Source organism: Pseudophryne corroboree, chromosome 11, assembly GCF_028390025.1.
Source record: "Pseudophryne corroboree isolate aPseCor3 chromosome 11, aPseCor3.hap2, whole genome shotgun sequence".
Taxonomy (NCBI): domain Eukaryota; kingdom Metazoa; phylum Chordata; class Amphibia; order Anura; family Myobatrachidae; genus Pseudophryne; species Pseudophryne corroboree.
Window position 1 is genome coordinate 238,470,896 of NC_086454.1, and position 22,527 is coordinate 238,493,422.

Genomic DNA, 22,527 nt, shown 5'->3' on the forward strand with positions numbered 1-22,527 from the left:
TTACAATGTTCTAAGCTACAGATACGGCAATAGAAAATTACCATTCAAACTCATCATATCCATTCCTAGAATCACAATTTAAAAATAATGTTTTAGCATCCATACATAATCATTATCCAAAAAGCTTTCTTTTATTGATGATTATACCTTGGAAAACCTCTACTCTGATAGAGTGGATGATACTCTACCTTACAAGATACCTCATATTAGTTATATCAGAAACAACCAGAAGCCATATATGTAATGGAACTAGTTTAAATTCAATATTCTTAATTAAACAACCACAGTATTTTGCTTGTGATTTCATGTTGGTCGTAAAGCCATTCACCATGTACTACTTAGTATTTAGATATTTGCACTATTATAATTCACCTGAACGAGGAGGGGGCAGCAGTGCTGGGGGGGAGGGTGGTTAGAGGGTTGGAGGAGATTTTAAACTAGGTGGTGCCTGGGGGGAGGGAATAGTAAGATTTAACAGGACAATCAGCAAGAGCAGTAATGAGGGATGTATTAAGTATAATGGGGGTGGAGAAGGTGGGGGAAATCATGCACCAAGGGTAAAACAAGAGATAGTCATTTAAACAAGAATACGGTTTCAGCACAAAAAAACATAAAGAAAAGGGAACAACTAAACTAAAGTCTATGCTAAGAAATACAAGAAGTCTCTCAGGTAAAATGGGGGAATTAGAAATGATTGCATTAAAAGACCAATGTTATAGGTATTACGGAGACATGGTGGGATGACTCCCATGACTGGGCAGCAAGTTTGGAGGGATATACTCTGTTCAGGAAAGGCATGGCTAATAAAAGAGGAGGCAGTGTATGTCTTTATATTAAACCATTCTTAAAATTATACCTAAAAGAGGTGCTCTATGAGGGAACAGAAGATAACATGGAGGCACTGTGGGTTGAAATCTCATGTGGGGGATCAGTAACTAAAAAGCTAATATTAGGTACATGCTACAAACCACATGCCATTGGTTTGACTGAGCAGATTCAACTATTGCAGCAAATTGAAAAAGCAGCAGGGTTTGGGGAAGTCATAATCATTGGGGGATTTTAACTACCCTGACATAAATTGGAACACTGTATCATGTGTTACAGCTAAGGGAAAAAGGTTCTTAAATATGCTAAGAGACCACTATTTGTCTAAACTAATTAAGGAGCCTACTAGAGACAGTACAATACTGGGCCTAGTACTAACTAATAACAAGGAGATAATATCAAATACTAAAGTAGAGGAGACATTGGGTAACAGTGTTCACAATATGGTCACATTCAATATTGGTTTTCAAAAACACCACTATAAGGGTTCAACAAAGACTTTTAACTTCAGAAAAGCAAATTTCAACAGTCTCAAACAAGCACTGAATGACATTGACTGGGATTCTTTGTTTAATGGTAAGAACACTGCTGAAATGAGGGATGCTTTCAAACCGGTTGCTCGATAATTATACTCGTAAATTCATTCCCATGAGCAGCAAACACAAAAGTTCAAAATACTGTACAAACCAATGGAAGGTTAAGGAAGAAATGCATAAAAAGAGACGCACTTTCAAAGCTTTTAAATCAAATGGAAAGGCGGAGTCACTCCACTACTTCAAGGAATGTAACAAGAAATGCAAAAAAAAAATCAGAGCAGGTAAAATAGAAAATGAAAAGCAAATAGCTAAGGAGAGTAAAACTAACCCAAAAAAGAATATTTGACCAATAAAAGGAGAATTGGGAGTACTGACAAATGATGACAAACTAAAAGCAGAAATATTAAACATTTTTTTTTCATCAGTGTTTACTAGAGAGGAACACAGATGTTAGAAGAAGCAATTAAAATACGTAATGATAACGAACCATTGCTTAGCACTTGTTTGAGGGAGGAAGTAGTATGTGAGAGAATAAACAAAATTAAGATTAATAAATCACAAGGTCCAGATGGACTTCACCCAAGGACTCTTATGGAGCTTCACTCAGAATAAGCAAGGCCTCTGTATTTGATTTTTTATGGTTCCATTAAAACAGGCATGATACCAAAGGACTGGCGTATAGCAGAGCTAATGCCTATATTTAAAAAGGGAAGCAAAACTCATCCCAGTAACTATAGACTGATTAGTTTAACATCAGTAGTGGGAAAAATTTTGGAGGGAATATTAAAGGATAGCATACAGGAGTATTTGGATACTTCCAATGTCATTACTAGGAACCAGCATGGTTTTGTGAGGGACAAGTCATGCCAAACTAACTTAATTAGATTCATCGAAAAAGTGAGCAATTATCTTGACTGGGGCAATGCAGTAAATGTTGTCCATTTAGATTTTGCAAAAGCCTTCGATACAGTGCCTCACAAGAGGCTAATTTTCAAACTGAAAGAGCTCAGCATAGGAAACACCATTTGTACGTGGGTAAGTAATTGGCTGGATAATAGGGAACAGTGAGTTATGGTTAATGGGATGTTCTCCAACTTGGGCCACTGTATTCAGTGGAATACCACAAGGGTCAGTACTCGGGCCTCTACTGTTCAATATATTTATTAATGATTTACAGTAAGAATATGTCTGGAAAGCACAGTATCAATTTTTGCAGATGATACTAAAGTATGTAGGATAATTAACTCAGACAAGGATTCAGAGTCCCTACAGAATGACTTATTTGAACTGGAACTTTGGGCATCTAAATGGAGAATGAGATTTAATACAGATAAATGTAAAGTCATGCACCTTGGAACTAAAAATAACCATGCATCCTACAAATTAAATGGAGAGATTTTAGGAGAAACTGTTTTAGAAAAAGTTCTTGGCGTGCACATAGATAATAAATTTAACAACAGTCTACAATGTCAGATCGCAGCAACAAAGGCAAATAAGGGTTTAGCCTGCATAAAATGGGGAATTGAGACAGAGTTGGAAGTGTAATTGTACCATTATATAAATCACTGTGACAGCCATATCTTGAATACTCTGTACAATTTTTGGCACCACAGTATAAAAAAAGATATCTTAGACCTTGAAAGGGTTCAGAGACAAGCAACTAAACTGATAAGGGCATTACGAGGAGAGGCTTTCCAGGTTAAATATGTTCTCAATTGAAAAAAGGTGTCTAAGAGGAGACATTATCAATATAAATATATATATATATATATATATACATACACACACACACACACACACACACACACACATAAAGGGACAATATATGAAGCTGTCAGATGATTTGTTCATTAGGAGACCTATACAAAGGACACGCGGACACTCTCTGAGGTTAGAAGAGAAAAAAATGTAATACCCAACTAAGGAGGGGGTTCTTCACAATAAGGGCAGTAAGGATCTGGAATACCTTGCCAGAGAAGGTAGTATTGGTGGACTCATTAATTGAGTTTAAAAATGGGTTGGATAAAGTTCTAACTGATAAAGATATCCAGGGATATAACATTTAAAAAGACTGTATTGAGTTACTACGGGTATACTTTGGTTACATTTATAACAGTATAAGATCAAACCAAAGGTTGAACTCGATGGTTCAACCTCACTAACTATGTTACTATATACATAGTCGGGAAGCAGTTAAAACACCACTAGTCAGGATCCGGCGGTCACAATGCCGACATCGGAATCCCGACTAGCTGTGAAATGCTGCAGAAGGAATACTGGCAACACAGGCTATTCTTCCTCTGTGGGTGTCCACGACACCCATAGAGGGAGAATATAACCAGTGGCGAGCACAGCGAGCCACCGTGCCTGCAGTATGGCAAGCATAGCAAGCCCACAAGGGGCTTTCTAGCATTCACCCCACTGCCGGAATTCTGACAGACAGCATCCCACTGTAAGGATCATGATAGCTGGGATCCTGTCTGCCAGCATTTCATATTAAACCCACATAGTCTGATATGGGGAAAAAGTACAATGTACCACTGGTCATACTCTATATGATAATATTTATTTTTAAACAATATATAATATATTTCATAAAAATTTATAAAATTACACAACCGGCTGTGAACATATAAATTTACATACACATGCAGAAACTTTTACTGACAAATATGCAAAATATCTTGTATGGGGAAATGAATATTATATCTGTATATACTTAACACACATGGAGTCTCTGGTAAAGGCAGAGGGTATCCAATGATATATCCAGAATTAAACTGTTATATTTCCAGACATGAAGTGGTATAAGTTTTGTAGATTATAATAGATATATCTCACAATGTTTATTGAGGCAAAGCACAGTCCATATCTAATTATCCACAATAGCAGTTTATAAGAATGTGTATTTAATATGTAAATGAACCAGAGTTTGCTTCCATCCTGTTGAGTGTCCTGCAAAATCAAATCTCCTGTACCATATGGTGCATTTTAGCTACACCACCCAGCTGCCTCTGGATGTAATGGTGGAAAGGAGAAAATGTGCGGCAACCAGTGTCTTCAATGGGACTGTTCCCAAAGTGCCTGGATCCCGAAGACGGTGGTGCCCAGCTGCAGCTCCTGGCTCACTTCTAGAATTGTTGCCAATTTGTACCCAAGGCAAAGTTCTCATGGGACGCCGTGCTGCAACAGTAGAAACAACAACACTCACAAATACAGCAGCATGTGCAGGTTTGGTGGATGTCTCAGGTTTAAATCCACAGTGAAACCCAAGCAGGTAATCCTGTAGGAGAAATGGCAACACTCACAAATACAGCAGCAGATGCAGGTTTGGTGGATGTCTCAGGTTTAAAACCACAGTGAAACCCTAGCAGGTGATCCTCTAGGAGAAATGGCAATACTCACAAATACAGCAGCAGGTGCAGGTTTGGTGGATGTCTCAGGTTTAAATTCACAGTGAAACCCAAGCAGGTAATACTCTAATCGGTTTCGCTCCTATCAGGGAGCTTTTTCAAAGAATAGTGGTAGTTGGATCCAAAAGGACCTCTTATACCTGCTTCATGGCTCAATTAATTACTTCAGGTGTTTCTACCCATACAGGTGCATTGATTAAATTTTCCAGCCATTGACTCATAATATAAATGGTCTTAATAATTTTCCTTACTAGTTTCACCTCCCATATTATTTCAAAATTGCATATATGTCATTCATCTATATATAATCTATTAAACACACATATAAAAAATACAAATAGACATATACTTCTTAAAAATACAGTATAAGTTATCTAAATAAATATCAAACATAAAAGACCAGAGACATTTTTTATGAACTTAATTATATACGTTTTAATTTATGTTCCATCCCAGTTGGAGCATGATCCTGTGACCTCTAATTTCATAAGCCATCTCTTTACCCCTTATCTACACAACAAGTTTACCTTTTTCATTGTGTTTTCTATATGATTTCAAACGGTGGAGTTTAGTTCGGAAAAAAAAGGAATTATTTTAATGTTATAAAGGCTTTTGTGGGCATTTTATAAAATTAAAATAATTCCTTCTTTTTAGAAGTAAACTCTATAATGACCCATCAATTAGAATATTGTATTGTGGACTATGGAGCTTATTGCATTTGATTTGCAGCTCTGAATATCTCTATTGAGTAAAAAGAACATGAAGCAAAATGTATCTATTATGCATTTAAGACGGTACCAATGTAAATATTACCTGAAAAAAATATTCAAATCTGAGAGTGTAGTGTTAAATCACATTATCCTTAATTTTTGATTTCCAATAAGTTTTCTCATCTATACTAGCGGGGATGGTATCGGGATCCCGTCACTTGGGATATCGGCAGTCAGAATACCAACAGTGGCATCCCGGTGCACAGAATCCCAACACCTGGTAGGTAAGTAGTCTAACCCTCCCCATCTACCTCCTAACACTCCCTTCCCGCAGCCTAGCCCTAACCCTTCCCCATTAATGCTTAACACTAACCTCACTTATTAGTGCCTAACCCTTCCTGCCTGCATCCTAACCCTAACCCTAACCCCCCCCCCCCTTCAGTTTAACGCTAACTCTCCCCCTGCAGCCTAAACCTAACCACTCTCCATATAGCACTTATGATTGGGATGCTAGCAGTCATGATTCATGTGCAAGCATTATGATCAATATCATGTTCCTGGCATCAGTAATCTGACCGGAATTCTCATCAAGATTCCAACTGCCGGCATCCCAAACACAAGTATTCTGACTGGATCCCATACCAGTGATAAAAGTCCTCTGTATGTCCTGATGTTTTGGAAATAAAAAAATAAATGAAAAATCTTGTGTATTATCATTTTTTTTAAATTAACCTTTTTAGTAAAATATAAAAAATAGGATGTTAATCTTAGCTAATGTTCCTACCAGAAATCATCTAGAAAGCACACTAAAAACATATATTTACTGACAACTAATACGGGGGCAAAGAACATTATAAATCAATGGTGTCTGTGTGGGGGAGGGGGTTAAACTAAAATGTGTACCCACTTTAAGTTCTTTAGCACAGTAATCAAGCAACCATGGCAACTAATCTACACATGCAGATGTAGCCATGTTCATCATTGCAGTGAAGGCACGGCAAGTGTGCCCGCATCTGCATATAAACAACTGTATTTTGTACCACAAATCAGTAACATTAGCTAGTGATACTTTAGATATGATTCTTCTATGACATATTATGTATATTTTTCTGCCTCAATCAATTTAAAAGAATATAGAAAATGGCATCATAATTCATGAAAACTTTATGATAGAATATTGTTTAAAACTCAAAAATATATACAAAAACATAAAAGTGAAAAAAAACTAATTTGGGTTATTGCAAATGTCAGAAGTTTCCAATGGGTTTTGTACTTTTACACTCATCTGATGATAATTGTGAAAGTCTTACAATTGATACTCAGATAAGGAGTAGAATAGTCCAATACTGTAGTATTAAGACTTCAGGAGGATTTTTATCATCTGTATATATAAAAATGGACATATGTGTGTAAGTTCCAGCATAACTCTGGAATGCCTGCAGCAATTTACACCAAGCCACCCCTAGGGGTGTGGGTGGGAAGGGGGTGACTGTAAAAATCCATAGTTTTTGGGATTTCTGAGATGAATAGCGATGGGTGCAATGAAAATACTGTAGTCCACTGAACTTGGTACACATATGATTTACAATCTGGAAAAAAATACTGTGGGGGTAAGACACCTCTAGGACCCCTAGGGGTGTAGGTGGGAAGGGGGTGACATGTAAAAATCCATAGTTTTTGGGGTTGCTGAGATGAATAGTGATGTGCACAATGAAAATACTTTAGTCCACCAAACTTGGTACACATATGATTTACAATCTGGAAAAAATACTGTGGGGGTAAGACACCTCAAGCACCCCTAGGGGTAGTGGTGGGAAGGGTTCTGACATATAAAAATACATAGTTTATGGGGTCGCTGAGATGACTAGTGACACTCCCGATGCTGTTTCAGTCCAAGTTCAGCCCCCATCAGCATGGAGGGTGAGAAGTGGGGGTAAGACACTCCTAGCACCCCTAGGGGCGGGGGTGGGGGTGGGAAGTGGGTGACATGTGAAAGTCCATAGTTTTCTGGTTCGCTGAGAAGAATTGTGACATTCCCGATGCCATTTCAGTCCAAGTTGAGCCCCCATCAGCATGGAGGGTGAGAAGGGGTAGTGAACTTAAACTTGAAGATGGACACAATGACAATAGTCTAATTGCATTAAGATTTCCATGTGCGGAGCTTGGCCTGTCGTCCCAGCATTTACAGCATTGAGCAGGGTAGCATCAGAGTTTGGATGGGGCACAAAAGGAGGCGGATTATTTTCCTGAACACCGGCATTTTTTCAGCATCAATCCAGGGAAGCCCAGAGGGGCGGCCTGACAAAGATTGGCAATATTCTTTATGTTCCATAGTGAAGCACGGGTATTCAGCTAGTAGTAGATAAAAACTAGAGAAAACATTCAACTTTGTAATGCTCATTAAAGCCATTAGGCAACAGTTCATTTAATTTCAAGTTGGAGAAGCAGTCATCTTCCAAAATCCCTCCCTATTCTAAATTGTACGAAGTGGACAATAAACAAGAAAATTTTATATTTCACATGGAGACCTTCCTGGATGAAAAGTATAGGCCACTGTTTTCAGTTTATTGAATTATACTGGTGACATTAACTATCTCAAAATAAAAAAATTCAGATTAGCTTGAAAGTCACTTTCATTTGTTTATGTTAATCCACACATATAGCCCCCATACATGTGTCCCCATACATCATTAAATACAGTATGTAAATATGAGGTGCTTATACTAGAGAGAGCTGCCTAGTATAATATAAGTATACATTTCTAGAGTTGCACTGGGTGTTTGAAAGAGTAAAATTAATTTTCTCTAAGGTCTTTAGAATAGAAATAACTTTTTATATGTTAATAAAAGAAATCCCTTTTCTGTAAAAAAAAGAAAATGTCCCATAAGAAATTAAGTTATTTATAGTGAAAGAAAATGCTACAGCTGATCTGCTCAAGGAGGGCCAAAAACCTTATAGTAAACATATTATTCATATTGATATTACTTAACACTACAAGACTTTAATGATGAATTGTGTTTACCAATTTGTTTTCTTCTGGACATGTTTTATGTTGTGAAGAATTTGCAGTAATTTGCATACAATTTACAACTATTACAAGATGCTAAATAGAGAATCCAAAACAAAGTGACATAATTATATTTAAATTATATGCAGTTTCTCATTTCATCTTTCCTATATTAGACACTGTCAAAAGATGTCATACTTGTTAGCAAAGCTAAAGGAAGAAGCCATTTTTGTTAACCAATAGCTCTCTTTAAATATAAATACTATTTTTGAAGCAAAGTATTTAGTTTGAGATTACACTTCTCAATAATCTTCTAATCAAGGTTCTCATTAGATGCAGAGTTGAACACAACTTAACTATAGACTGGCAACAAATATGCATATTCACCCATATGGATGATTGTATGATTTTTTTTGTGAGTGGACTACCCTTAAATGTACAGTATGATTAGTTTCCTGCTCATCATCATCATCAGGGTTCACTGCATCAGGCTAAATTTGGTGCACGTGATACACCTGGAAACAACCTTTTTACCCTTATATCAACTCTGTATTGTGTGCAGTAGCTTTGACATAACCCAATCAAATTTTTACTACAATACATGAGGATTTCTTGTTACAGCCCACTTATGCCCCTTCAGTAGCAAGTGGTTATCTCCAGACTCCTTCTCTCATCTGGCCTCTCTGGCTCCCACTTCTCTCCACTACAATCTTTACTCTATGCTGCTGCCTAGGTCATCTTCCTATCCAAATGCATTACATCTGCCTCTGCTTTCCTGCAAGTTCTACACTGGCTCAACTTCCGAACCCAATTCAAACTTTTCACACTCACTTACAAGCTCTCACACAATCCTTTAATTACATCACAAACTTATGTCCCTTCACACGCCTCCAGTCTCCACTCACTTTACTCCACCCATGACAGCTGCTTCTTCTCCCACTGCTGCCTCAATGATTTTGTCCATGCTGGTCCTTATCACTGTAACTCTCTCCCTATCAGACTCTCTAACTTTCTACAAAATGTAAAATTCTCAAGGCCTACTTCTTTATTAAAGCCATCAAATTCTCATTCTAATCCACTATTTCATGCTCTTTGGGAGTGATTCAGACCTGATTGTTGTGCAGCCAATTTTGCTGTCCTGCGGTCAGATAGTTGCCGCCCAAGGGGAGTGTAACTTCGCCCCGTGCAAGTGTGTAACTGCATATGTATGCCGTGTGAAAATATCCCTCAGTCAGCAGACAGCTGCAAATCCATTTGCAACTCACTCACCATAGAATGTTTTTTCCAGTCTGTGCAGTCTGTGCGCAGCGCAGGACTTACTCCTACAGTGCAAAAAGAACAGGCTGTTTGTGGCCGGAGCTGACGTCACACACCATCCTTGAAAACACTTGGGAACACCTGCGTTTTCCCTGACACTCTCAGAAAACAACTAGTTACCACCCACCAATGGCCTCTTCCTGTCAGTCAGCTTGCGAATGGCTGTGCAATCAAAATTTTCACACCAGCTTGCTGCTGTTTAGTGATGACTGTTGTTTGGTGACACACGTGTGCATTGCGGTGTATACGCATGCGCAATCGATAATCACCGACTGTGCAAAATGCACAGCAGCAATCAGGTCTGAATTGGGCCCTTTGCTCATTGATTCTCCCATCTGTGTCATGCCTGTATGTCTTCCACTCGCTTTTAGACTGTAAGCTATCACAAGCAGGGCCCTCATCCATCATATGCTTTTCATTCCCTCACTTTTACTATCATCTACTCCCCACTGCTTACAACAGCATCTAACCCTACAATTATGCTTTCCAACTGCTTATTTGAGTATTATAACTACTGATGCAGCAAATGTTTAAAAAAATATCCATGCCCTGCAATGATCTGTACCATAAGTCACTTTTTTTCTTGTTTTGTGCATTATGTTTCTGTTTTTGTACTTTATTAAGGCAATGTGGGCCCTTTGTGGCACCATATTAATTAAGAATAATAATAATAATAATAATAACAATAATAAAAATAGTAATGATAATAATAACGTGCACTACTGAGCAGACATGTTTTTCACTTGCTATCCTAAAATATCCACTGAGTTCTCTACTGAGCATGTGCTAGGGCCATCTTCTCTTTACTGTGTAGAGTGATTTGCAGAATACACTCAATGGCAGGTGAGCTGTATGAAACCCCCACTCCAATTATGCTCTGCTCCATCACCAGCATACATGTAACAGGGAGTACAGCTAGACATTCTATCTATCAATAAACCAATGCCACTGGTTGAGTAACTGGGCTGTTCATAGTTTGAATCATCTGGTGTGTGCCTATATAACTCCACAATTTCCAACACTTTGGCCCTCATTCCGAGTTGATCGCTCGCTAGCAGCTTTTAGCAGCCGTGCAAACGCTAAGCTGCCGCCCTCTGGGAGTGTATCTTAGCTTAGCAGAAGTGCGAGCGAAAGGAACGCAGCGCTGCTACAAAAAAGATTGTGCAGTTTCTGAGTAGCTCGAGACTACTCCTAGCTAGCGATCACTTCAGACTATTTAGTTTCTGTTTTGACGTCACGAACACGCCCTGCATTCGGCCAGCCACGCCTACGTTTCCCAAGCCAATCCTGCGTTTTTATCTGGCACGTCTGCGTTTTTACACACACTCCCCAAAAACGGTCAGTTACCTCCCAGAAACACCCACTTTCTGTCAACTACTCTGCAGCCAGCAGTGCGACTGAAAAGCATCACTAGAGCTTGTGTAAAACTGTATCGGCTTTTGTGAAAGTACGTCTAGCATGCGCATTGAGCCGCATAAGCATGCGCAGAAGTGCCGATTTTTAGCCTGATCACTGCGCAGCGAACAACAGCAGCTAGCGATCAACTCGGAATGACCACCTTTGTACAATAAACAACGGTATATTCTACTCCACTAAACTTCCAAAATTACAATACAGTGTTTATGTAGTTGATTGCAAAATAAAACTGCAGTAATAAAACAATGTTGTCTTGTACTTCAGTTACAAAGAGATCTATTAAAGTTTCTCAGACCTCTAAGTGTGGTGTAAAACTCATATAATTGTTATGGTATGTTCCTTGGTTTCTTGTGGTTGTCAGGGCATAAAATGCAAGATCAAATGGCTAAGGAACCCTTCAGAAAGTAATCATACAAGTGATTATAAAATTTAAAATTAGAATGAGATCAGGGACTAAACAATAATGTATACTGTACCTCTTCTTCTTCTTCTTCCTCTTCTTTTTCTTCTTTTTCTTCTTCTTCTCCTCATCATCATTTATTTGTATGGTGCCACAGTTCCTAACAAAGTAAATGAATAAACCAAACAGTACAAGTTAACATAGGATAAGTACATGATATATAAACATTTCTGCATCAGGGGACATGACACTAAAATAATAATGATTATAGATAGATAGAGTGAGTGTGCTGCTGCAGGGAGAGAGTGAGTGAGTGCTGCCAGGGGAGTGAAAGTGTGTGTGGGCTGCTGCTACTGGAAGTGAGTGTGTGCTGCTGAAGCCACAGCCTGCATATGTGAGGTCTGCGGTCTGTGGACGAAGCAGGACCGGAAGCCAAGTGAAAAGGAGGTGCAGAAGACTGGAGCAACTGCAAGGAGGAGAATCGGTGTCACAGAAGAGTTTCCACTCAGATAAGTATTGATTACCTACTTATTGTGTATTGATTGTATTGACTAGTTAGTTTTTATTTTCTTATTGTGTATTGATTGTATTGGCTAGTTAGTTTTTATTTTATTATTGTTCTTTCGGAAGGTAATATGGAGTTAGTTTTTTTAATTTATTTTTTTACCTACTTATTGTGTATTGATTGTATTGGCTAGTTAGTTTTTATTTTCTTTATTGTTCTTTCGGAAGGTAATAGGGAGTACGTTTTTCAAACAGATGGGAGGGGCCATGATTGAGAGTCTCACTCAGTGCATGTCGAGCAAGATGTATGTGCACCTGGAGCAGTCGATTGATTGGCCAGGGCAAATATATATGCGCGAGATGTAAGCGAACATTTTCCCTGGAAGCCCAGGTAACTGATCTAGAGCAGACCGTTACGTGACTGAGGGATATTCACAATCTCGAGCGAAGTTTAGATAGAATGGTGGAGGAGATGCAGCAGGGGTCACTGGTAGACAAGGATAATCAGGTAGGCAGTTGGGTCACTGTTAGAAGGAAGAAAAAGAGGGGGAGGCACGACATCTCAGATCTATCAAACACAAACACATTTTCTCGATTGGACAAAGATTCGGTGGATGATAGCGATGAAATGATGTAGTCGAGGGAGACTGCTCCCTCTAGCGTCTGGAGGAGTGGGCCATCTGGCTCAGATGGGATGAAAGCTAGAGAGGCGCCCAGGAAGATGGTGGTGGTAAGGGACTCTATCATCAGGAAGGCAGAGTGGGCAATCTGCTACCAGGATCATGTTCACCGTATGGTCTGTTGTCTCCCAGGTGCTCGGGTATGGCACATCGCGGACCAGGTAGATAGATTATTGGGAGGGGCTGCGAAAGACCTGGTGGTCTTGGTGCACATTGGCACCAACGACAAAGTTAGTGATAGGTGGGATGTCCCTAAGAAAGATTATAGGGACTTAGGCCAGAAACTAAAAAAAAAGGACATCTAAGGTAATAGTCTCTGAAATTTTACCAGTGCCACACGCTAGCCCAGGGAGACAGAGGGAGATTAGGGAGGTAAATGTGTGGCTTAGGGACTGGTGTAGGAAAGAGGGGTTTGTGTTCTTGGAACACTGGGCAGACTTCCCAGTCAGGCGCCATATTTTTTCTCGCGATGGATTGCACCTGAATGAGGAAGGGGCTGTGGTGCTGGGGGCAAGAATGGTTAGTAGGATGGAGGAGTTTTTAAACTAGGAGCCTGGGGGGGAGGGTTTAGCTAGAGACTATGGGTCATGCAGTGAGAAAAGTAGGGATGGTGGTAGAGAGAAATTAAAGGGGGTGGAGAATGGGGGAGGGAAAGGGCAGCCGGTAAGGGTATTTACATGAGTTCTAATAACAGTATCAAGAAAGGTATTGCCAAAGCATTAACTAATAACAATTATGTGTCATCTTCACAGCCTATAGACAATGATGTATGGGACATAAGGGAAAATACTTATGTCAGGGTGGTAAATTTAGATGGGAATATTGGGTTGATCAAAGAGGAAAGTCAGGTGGGCAATACTAAGTATGGTGGGGTTGGAGAGGGAGCGAGAAGGACAGTCTGTATCAGTAACTCAGGGGATGCACTAGTAAAGGATAAGATATCTTTAAAAAAACTAGTGAATAAAGGAACCGCTAAACTAAAATGTATGCTTGCAAATGCCAGAAGTCTAGCAGATAAAATGGGGGAATTTGAATTGTTAGCATCAAAGGCTGAGTATGACATTATAAGTTTTATGGAAACATGGTGGGACGACTCTCACGACTGGGTTGCAAACTTGGAGGGGTATTCTCTTTTCAGGAGGGAGAGGGCAAGCAAAAGAGAAGGAGGTGTATGTCTTTATGTTAAACCATCACTTAAATTATACTTAAAGGAGGTTATCTATGAGGACACTGGCGATAATGTGGAGTCACTATGGGTTGAAATCTCAAGTGGGGTATTGATGCAAAAAAAACTAGTCATAGACACGTGCTACAAACAGCCGGATATTAGCATACATGAGGAAGAACAACTCTTGCAGCAAATTGAGTAATGATTCATGTGCTAAAATGAGGGGCAACAGGTTCTTAAATATGTTAAAGGATCACTGCTTGTCTCAGTTAGTCGAGGACCCAACTAGGGTTAAAACTACCTTGGATCTAGTAATTACTAATAATGTGGATATTATAGCAAACACTAAAGTTGGGGAGACTTTGGGTAACAGTGATCACTATATGATCACGTTCAACATCAGTTTCAGGAAACATAGCTACAGGGGTTCCACCAAAACTTTTAACTTTAGGAAGGCTAATTTCAGTATGCTGAGATGTGCACTTAATGACATAGAGTGGGAGATTCTGTTTAATAACAAGAACACTTTGGAAATGTGGGAGGGGTTGCTGGATAACAATATTCATAAATTTATTCCCATGGGCAGCAAAAGCAGGAGTATTAAACTCAAACCAATGTGGCTTAACAAGAAGGTTAAGGTAGAAATGGATAAAAAAACGGGCTTTCAAAGCATTTAAATCTAATGGAAAGGAAGTATTTCAAGTATTACAAGGAATGTTTTTAATAAATGCAAAAAAGCAATAAGAGCAGCTAAAATGGAAAATGAAAAGCAAATTGCTATAGAGAGTAAAACCAATCCTAATTTTTTTTTTAAATACATAAATGGTAAAAGGTTAAAAAAGGAGAATATAGGTCAATTAAAAGATGAATTTAGAGAATTGATAAATGGTGATGAAATAAAAGTGGAAATACCGAACACATTTTTTTCATCAGTATTCACCAGAGAAGAACTGATGGTGGGAGAAGAGCATAACAATTGTGACAGTAATGATTCATGGTTAGATACTTGTTTAAGTGAAGAAGTAATCCGAGAGAGACTAAGCAAAATTAAGGTTAATAAATCACCTGCTCCTGATGGACTTCACCCGAGGGTTCTTATGGAGCTGAGTTCACAACTAGCACAACCTCTATACTTGATTTTCAATAGTTCAATTAGATCAGGCATGGTACCAAAGGATTGGCGTATAGCTGAGGTAGTGCCATTATTTAAAAAGGGATCCAAAAATCTTCCGGGTAACTACAGACCAGTTAGTTTGATGTCTATAGTGGGGAAAATATTGGAAGGAATTCTAAGGGACAGCATATAGGAGTATCTACAGACCACTAGGATTATTAGCATGGGTTTGTGAGGGAGAGGTCATGTCAGACTAACTTAATTAGCTTCTACGAGGAAGTGAGCAATAATTTTGATCAGGGAAAAGCAGTGGATGTGGTCTTCCTAGATTTTGCAAAAGACTTCAATACAGTGCCGCACAGGAGAATGATCATCAAATTAAAGGAGCTTGGCCTAGGAAAAACTATTTGCACATGGATAAGCAACTGGTTGGATAGCAGGGTATAGCGAGTAGTGGTCAACGGGAAGTCCTCAACCTGGTCCCCAGTAGTCAGGGGAATACCACAAGGGTCCGTACTCGGACCACTACTGTTCAACATATTTATCAATGACCTACAAATAGGCCTGGAAAGCACAGTGTCAATCTTTGCAGATGATACTAAACAGTGTAAGGTAATTAACTCAGAATTGGATTTGGAGTCCTTGCAGAATGATCTATCTAAACTTGTATTCTGGGCATCTAAATGGAAATTAGGTTTAATACAGACAAATGCAAGGTTATGCATTTCGGGACTAACAACAAACTCGCAGCCTACATATTAAATGGGGAACGCCTAGGTGAAACAGATTTGGAAAAAGATTTTGGGGTACTCATTGATAATAGGCATAATAACCATTCACAATGTCAAAAGCGCAGTAAAAAAGGCAAGTAAGGGGCTAGTGTGCATAAAACGGGAAATTGAGTCAAGAGACTCGGATGTAATCCTGCCGCTGTATAAAGCATTGGTACGCCTGCACCTGGAATATTGTGTTCAGTTTTGGGTACCACTGTATAAAAAAGATATCGGTGAACTCGAAAGGGTTCAAAGGTGATCTACTAAATTGATTAAAGGCCTAGAGGGACTGGATTATGAGGAAAGGCTTACTAGGTTGAATATGTATACACTAGAAAAGAGGCGTCTAAGAGGAGATATTATTAATATCTTCAAATATGTAAAGGGACATCACAAAGAGTTATCAGAGGAATTATTTATTAAAAGAACACTGTTTAGGATACGTGGGCACTCGCTGCGGCTGGAGGAGAGAAAGTTCCGAATGCGACGGAGGAAAGGGTTCTTCACTGTTAGGGCAGGAATTCCCTGCCAGGGAAGGTGGTAATGGCAGACTCTGTAAATGGATTTAAAAAAAGAAATGGATACATTTCTGAATGAAAATTATATCCAAAGTTATAATATTTAAAATATCAACATGGTTAATCTGGGGGTTATATGAGTTAAAGTAGTTAACTAGTCATAAAACATTATTCAGCGGGTATGTAGAATCATCACAACTTAATACAGGTTGAACACAATGGGCAATTTGCCTCTTTTCAACCTCAATTACTATGTTACTATGTTAACATGTAAGAGAAACAGCAGTACATTTGCAGAAATGCAGGTGAAAGTATGGTGTTGGTAACAGTGTATGCTTAATGGCAGTAGCTTTAGTTTGAAATGAAATAAAAGTGTACATAATATGGGTGCAGAAATTGATTTATAAAAGCAATTTCAGGTGAAGAGGAAAGTTTTGCAATGTCCAAAACATTCAGTACAGAATATTCAGGTAAAACAACCAGGATCAGGTTCCAGACTGTGCACTTGAATTATACATTATACATATGTTACCTTATACTGGACTATGATATTTTCTACCATGCATTGCTGTTATTCTGCATGCAGCAGCTGAACTTACTGTATATATTTATGAAGGGGCCCAGACATTGTAATCTCTAATGGTTAGTCAAACCAATGAGGTGGCAGGCCACACCCCCTCTGCAGACTGACCACACCCCTAAACATGGACCCCTACCACTGCATTCCCCCGGTGGGCCCTACATGCCCCAGTCCAACACTGCCTCCTGGGGTGATCTAGATATTGTGGCAATTACAGAGTCATGGTGCAATACAAATCATGACTGGGGCATAGCTATACCAGGATATACTTTATTTAGGAAGGACAGAATAGGAAGAATCAGAGGGGTAGCAATATATGTAAAAAAAGGCATAAATACTACCTTACATACTACCTTAATACTACTGAAAGAAAAGGGAAGGGGCCACAGTTAAGTTGCAGGGATATTTAGGAAAATTAAACAAGTACATTTACAGAGGAGAACGTTCTAACAGAACTCTCAAAGCTGAAAGTGGATAAATCTACGGGACCATATGGGATACATCCAAAAATGCTAAAAGAGCTTAAAGATGTCCCGGTAGCACCATTAACAGGTTTACTCAACCAGTCATTAGCTACAGAAGCAATTCCAGAGGACTGGAAAAGAGCAAATGAAGTCCCACTGCAAAAAAGTGGAAGCAAGGAAGAAGCAAACATCTATAAACCAGTGAGTCTTACATCAGTAGAAGAGAAATTGATTGAAACACTCTTAAAATAAAGAGTTGTAGATAAACTCAAATCCATCAATTTACATGATCCTAAACAGCATGGATTCACTGGGGGGATCATGTCAAACAAACCTTATTGACTTTTTTGACAGTGTGACTAAAGTAATAGATAAAGGTGGAGCCATGGATATAGCTTATCTAGACTTTAGTAAGGCTTTTGACACAGTCCCACATCGCAAACTGCTAAGTAAACTCGAAAGCATATTGGATACTAAGATGCTAGAATGGATAAGACCTTGGTTGCAGGATAGAAAAAAGAGAGTTGTCATAAATGGAGTGTATTCACAGGAGGGAAATGTTACCAGTGGAGTACCACAGGGTTCTGTACTTGGACAAGTGCTATTTAATATCTTTATTGCTGACATTGCAAATGGCATCAAAGAGAAAGTATGCTTTTTGCAGAGGACACTAAGGTTTGCAACAGGGTATACACACCAGGAGGGGTAAAACAAATTGCTGAGGATCTAGATAGACTAGAGGAATGGTCAAGAGTGTGGCAATTACAGTTTAATGCTAAAAAATGCAAAATCATGCACTTGGGTATCAAATATCCAAAGGCTAAATATAGTATTAATGGCACTATACTGGAAACTACTGATGAGGAAAGGGATCTATGAGTCACTATTTCAGGTGACTTAAAGGCAGGTAAGCAATGTAACAAAGCAATGAGGAAGACTAGTTAGATGCTTGGCTGCATTGCGAGAGGAATCAGCAGCAGAAAGAAACAAGTAATAATGCCACTGTATAGGTCATTGGTAAGGCCTCATCTAGAATACTGTGTTCAATTCTGGATGCCATATCTTCAAAAGGATATTAATACATTAGAGACTGTACAAAGAAGAACAATTAAAATGGTTCATGGCCTACACTACAAAACAGAAAGACTAAAAAATCTCAATATGTATAGTTTGGAGCAGAGAAAGGAAAGCGGAAATATGATAGAAACTTTCAAATATATCGAGGGTTTTAACAAAGTCCAGGAGGGAAATATTTTTCAAATGAAGAGAAGTAATAGGAAACGAGGACATGCACTGAAACTGGAGGGAGGCAGGTTCCGGGGAAATTTGAGGAAAAATGATTTCACAGAAAGGGCCGTGGACAAGTGGAATAGTCTTCCATCAGAGGTGGTAGAGGCTAATACATTAGAGTAACTTAAACATGCATGGGATAGACATAAGGATATCCTTACAAAGAAATAAGGATCAAACAATGTTTGAGGTAAAAATATGGAAAAAAGGGGCAGACTAGAAGGGCCAAATAATTCCTGTCTGCCATCAAATTCTATGTTGCTATGTTTATAGAAATAAAATGAATACAGAAATACAGGCATATATGCACACTAATTAATTGAGGTCCATTTTAATGTTTAACTTGTGTGACATGCTACATCTGGCATTGTATTTTGTGGCTACATCTGGCATTTAAACTGTTGGTTTGTAATAAATTCTTAATGGGCCATACACACTGGTAGATAACACTGCACAATATGAACATTCTCATTCATTAATGATTGAGAACTCATTCATATTATGCAGTGTGTAGGCACCAATGATAAACGATGCACGGCACCACGCTCGTTCATCGTTGGCACTCCGTCGCTTTTGCATGCAGGCCAATATGGACGAGATTGCATATTAGCATGCATTGCTATGGTGCCGGGTGACGGGGGGAGTGAAGAAACTTCAATCCCCTCGTCACCTCCCCCCGCCACCGGGTCACCCGTCTGCCCTTTAGGCTCATGTCCCAGTGAAAGAGAAGTCTTACTTGTACCTTCAATTTAAAATCTATTAGAAAATTTTGTACAGATACATGGTAATATGATCATTTCATCACATACGGCTTGTCAGGATATGGAATGTATAAACTCTAGTACCGCATTTCATGGTTATACTTTCTCAAACTTTATATGCCAATTTGTGAACAGTACCTTTTTAACTTGACTTCCATGGCTCCCTTTGTAAAGAGTGTTGGTTATAAGGCTTTTTTTTTTTTACTCAGACTTTGATCTGTATATGATAAGATGACCATATTTCTGTGTTTCTGTATGAAAAAATTCTAATAGATTTAAAATTGAAGATACTGTACATCTAATAGACCCTACACACTGGCCGATCCGCCGCATAGCTGTGAACCGGCGGCGGGGGGGGCAGTGACGGGGGGAGTGAAGTTTCTTCACTCCCCCCGTCACCCGGCTGCATTGAAGTGCAGGCAAATATGGACGAGATCGTCCATATTGGCCTGCATGCACCGCCGACGGGGGACCAGCGATGAACGATCGCGGGGCCGCGCATCGTTCATCGCTGGAGCCTCCACACGGCACGATATGAACGGTATCTCATTCATTAATGAACGAGATCATTCATATCGTGCAGTCATGTCGGCCAGTGTGTAGGGTCCTTGAGACTTCTCAATTGTCGGTACCTGCACTAAATATTTATTGCAAGTTAACTTTTTAAGTTTTGGAATTCTCTCTCTTTTGGGCAGCAAATACTTTTGATTAGATGGACTGTTATTTCAGTGTGTGGGAGTGGAACGTCACTTTTTAAATTTAAACTGTAGGTGTCATAACTGTGCATTGACATGTTCATCACTAATCTTTCAGTATAAGGTTAGCCAATAAATATGTTTATTTGTTTACCCTAGACTCACTACTATATATATATATATATATATATATATATGTATATATATATATATGTATATATATAGCATATATCCAACCTGGCACTCATGCAGGGTAGCAACAACCCCCACTTGTGCAACTTGCTTGTGTGCCCTCCTGGGCTACAGCCACCCCAAATACAACCAAGGAAGAACAGGCGGCACTCCAAGACTTTTAAACAAATAGAATTTAGTGCACAAAATCAGTGCATATCATCGACGTTTCGGGGCATAACACCCCATCATCAGGATAACAACAGTGTACAATAGTGAATACATTTATACTTACAAACTCCCGCCTCTACCTGCCCGCTGCCGCACGCCGAGTCTGGAATCCGCCGCACTTCCGGTGACGATTACCGGAAGTGACATCGTCCTCTGGACAGTGCCACCAACCGCCGCCGTGCCGTGCCAATCTTCCTGTCACGTGTACCGGATGCGGCGTCATCCATGAAACAGCGGAGCTGACGGGCTGGGAGGGGAGAACACCAGGGCTAGTTACCATGGCAATCGCCAAACAACAACATTATAGCAAAAACAATATTGTTCAGTGCAAAAACTATAAAATCAATGCATGACAGTGATAACCTTAATGCTACATGTTACACAGTACATATAACCATAGCTTATCATTGTACAAAAAGTGCTAAGTGCATGAACATCAGAATGGAATTGACATACAGATAAATGAATAAAAAAATGAATAAAGAAATAATGAATAAACAAAATAATGAATAAACAAAAAAACTAAAAACTAAAACATCACCCTGCACAGGGTACTGGATCAACGAGCTATATACTGTCAACACATATGTTATCAAAATTAACTTAGAACTGTATATACTGTATATACCAACCCTTACAGGGACCCACCACCTCTTTTACATCTCCAATCTCTCACCGAGATATATAGCTTATCAACTCTCTAATTGTTACCATGGATATACTCTTAGATAGCTGCGATTGTTTACAGGAAACATGTCAGGCTAAGGGATTCATTTAAACCCCTTGGATTGACCGTATCCAGGGTGAAAATCCATTTAGCCTCTAGTTGAAGCAATTTTTTTGATCTGTTTCCTCTTCTTAAGGAGCTAGGCACTTGTGCAATCATTCTATATTTTAACATGGCCATGTTCTGTCTGGCCTGCGCAAAGTGTCTAGCTACCGCTTGATCACTATTGCCTGATATCAGTGCAGCTCTAATGGCTGCCCTGTGTTGAGCAATACGTTCCTTAAATTGTCTTTCTGTCTTGCCCACGTAGTGTAAACCACATGGGCAAGACAGAAGATACACAACAAACTTGGAAGTGCATGTCAAAGGGACTTTAATCTCATAATTTTTTCCTGTGTATGGATGTGGGAATTTGTTCCCAGTAGTTAAAGCTCTGCACATCGTGCAGCCTGTACACCTATAGCAACCTCCTTTTCTACTCAAAAAGTGCTGTGGTCTATCTATGCCTACCACCGTGATATCAGTCCTAACTAAAAGATCTTTAAGATTTGGAGTTAAGTAAAGAAGGTAGTTCATTATACGAGTTTACAATTGGCCACAACCTTTTTACTTCTTTCCTTATGGTCTCACTTGCTACTGTATACCGATTAACCCATGGTATAACTTTACCTGTTTTTACCTTGCTTTTTTCAGTTGCTAAAAGCATTTTTCTATCTAGGGCCATGGCTTTGGTTTTAGCTTGTAATAGCACTGACTTGGGGTATCCCCTAGCAAGAAATTTGTTGGTTAACACCTCCAATTGTTGTGCCCTCTCTTCAGTATCACTAGTGATAAGACATGCCCGTACAAATTGTGAGTACGGTAAGCTATCAACTGTGGCCCTAGGGTGAAAGCTATCATGTCGGAGAATGGTATTTCTATCCGTGGGTTTCACATACAAATTGGTTTTAAACTGGCCATCCTTGATTTCTATACTGACATCTAAAAACTGGATTTGTTTTGTACTGAAACCCATGGTCAGTTTGGCTGGACAACTGGAGTTGTTGTGCTGTTCAATAACCTTCTCCAGTTGTTCACCCTGGCCATTCCACAGTACTAGAATGTCATCTATATACCGATAGTATTTAAACACTCTATCAGCAGTAGAAGGTGACTCAAAAAACAGTTGCATCTCTACCATATACATGAAAGCATTGGCGTAGGCCGGAGCCATGCAACTGCCCATGG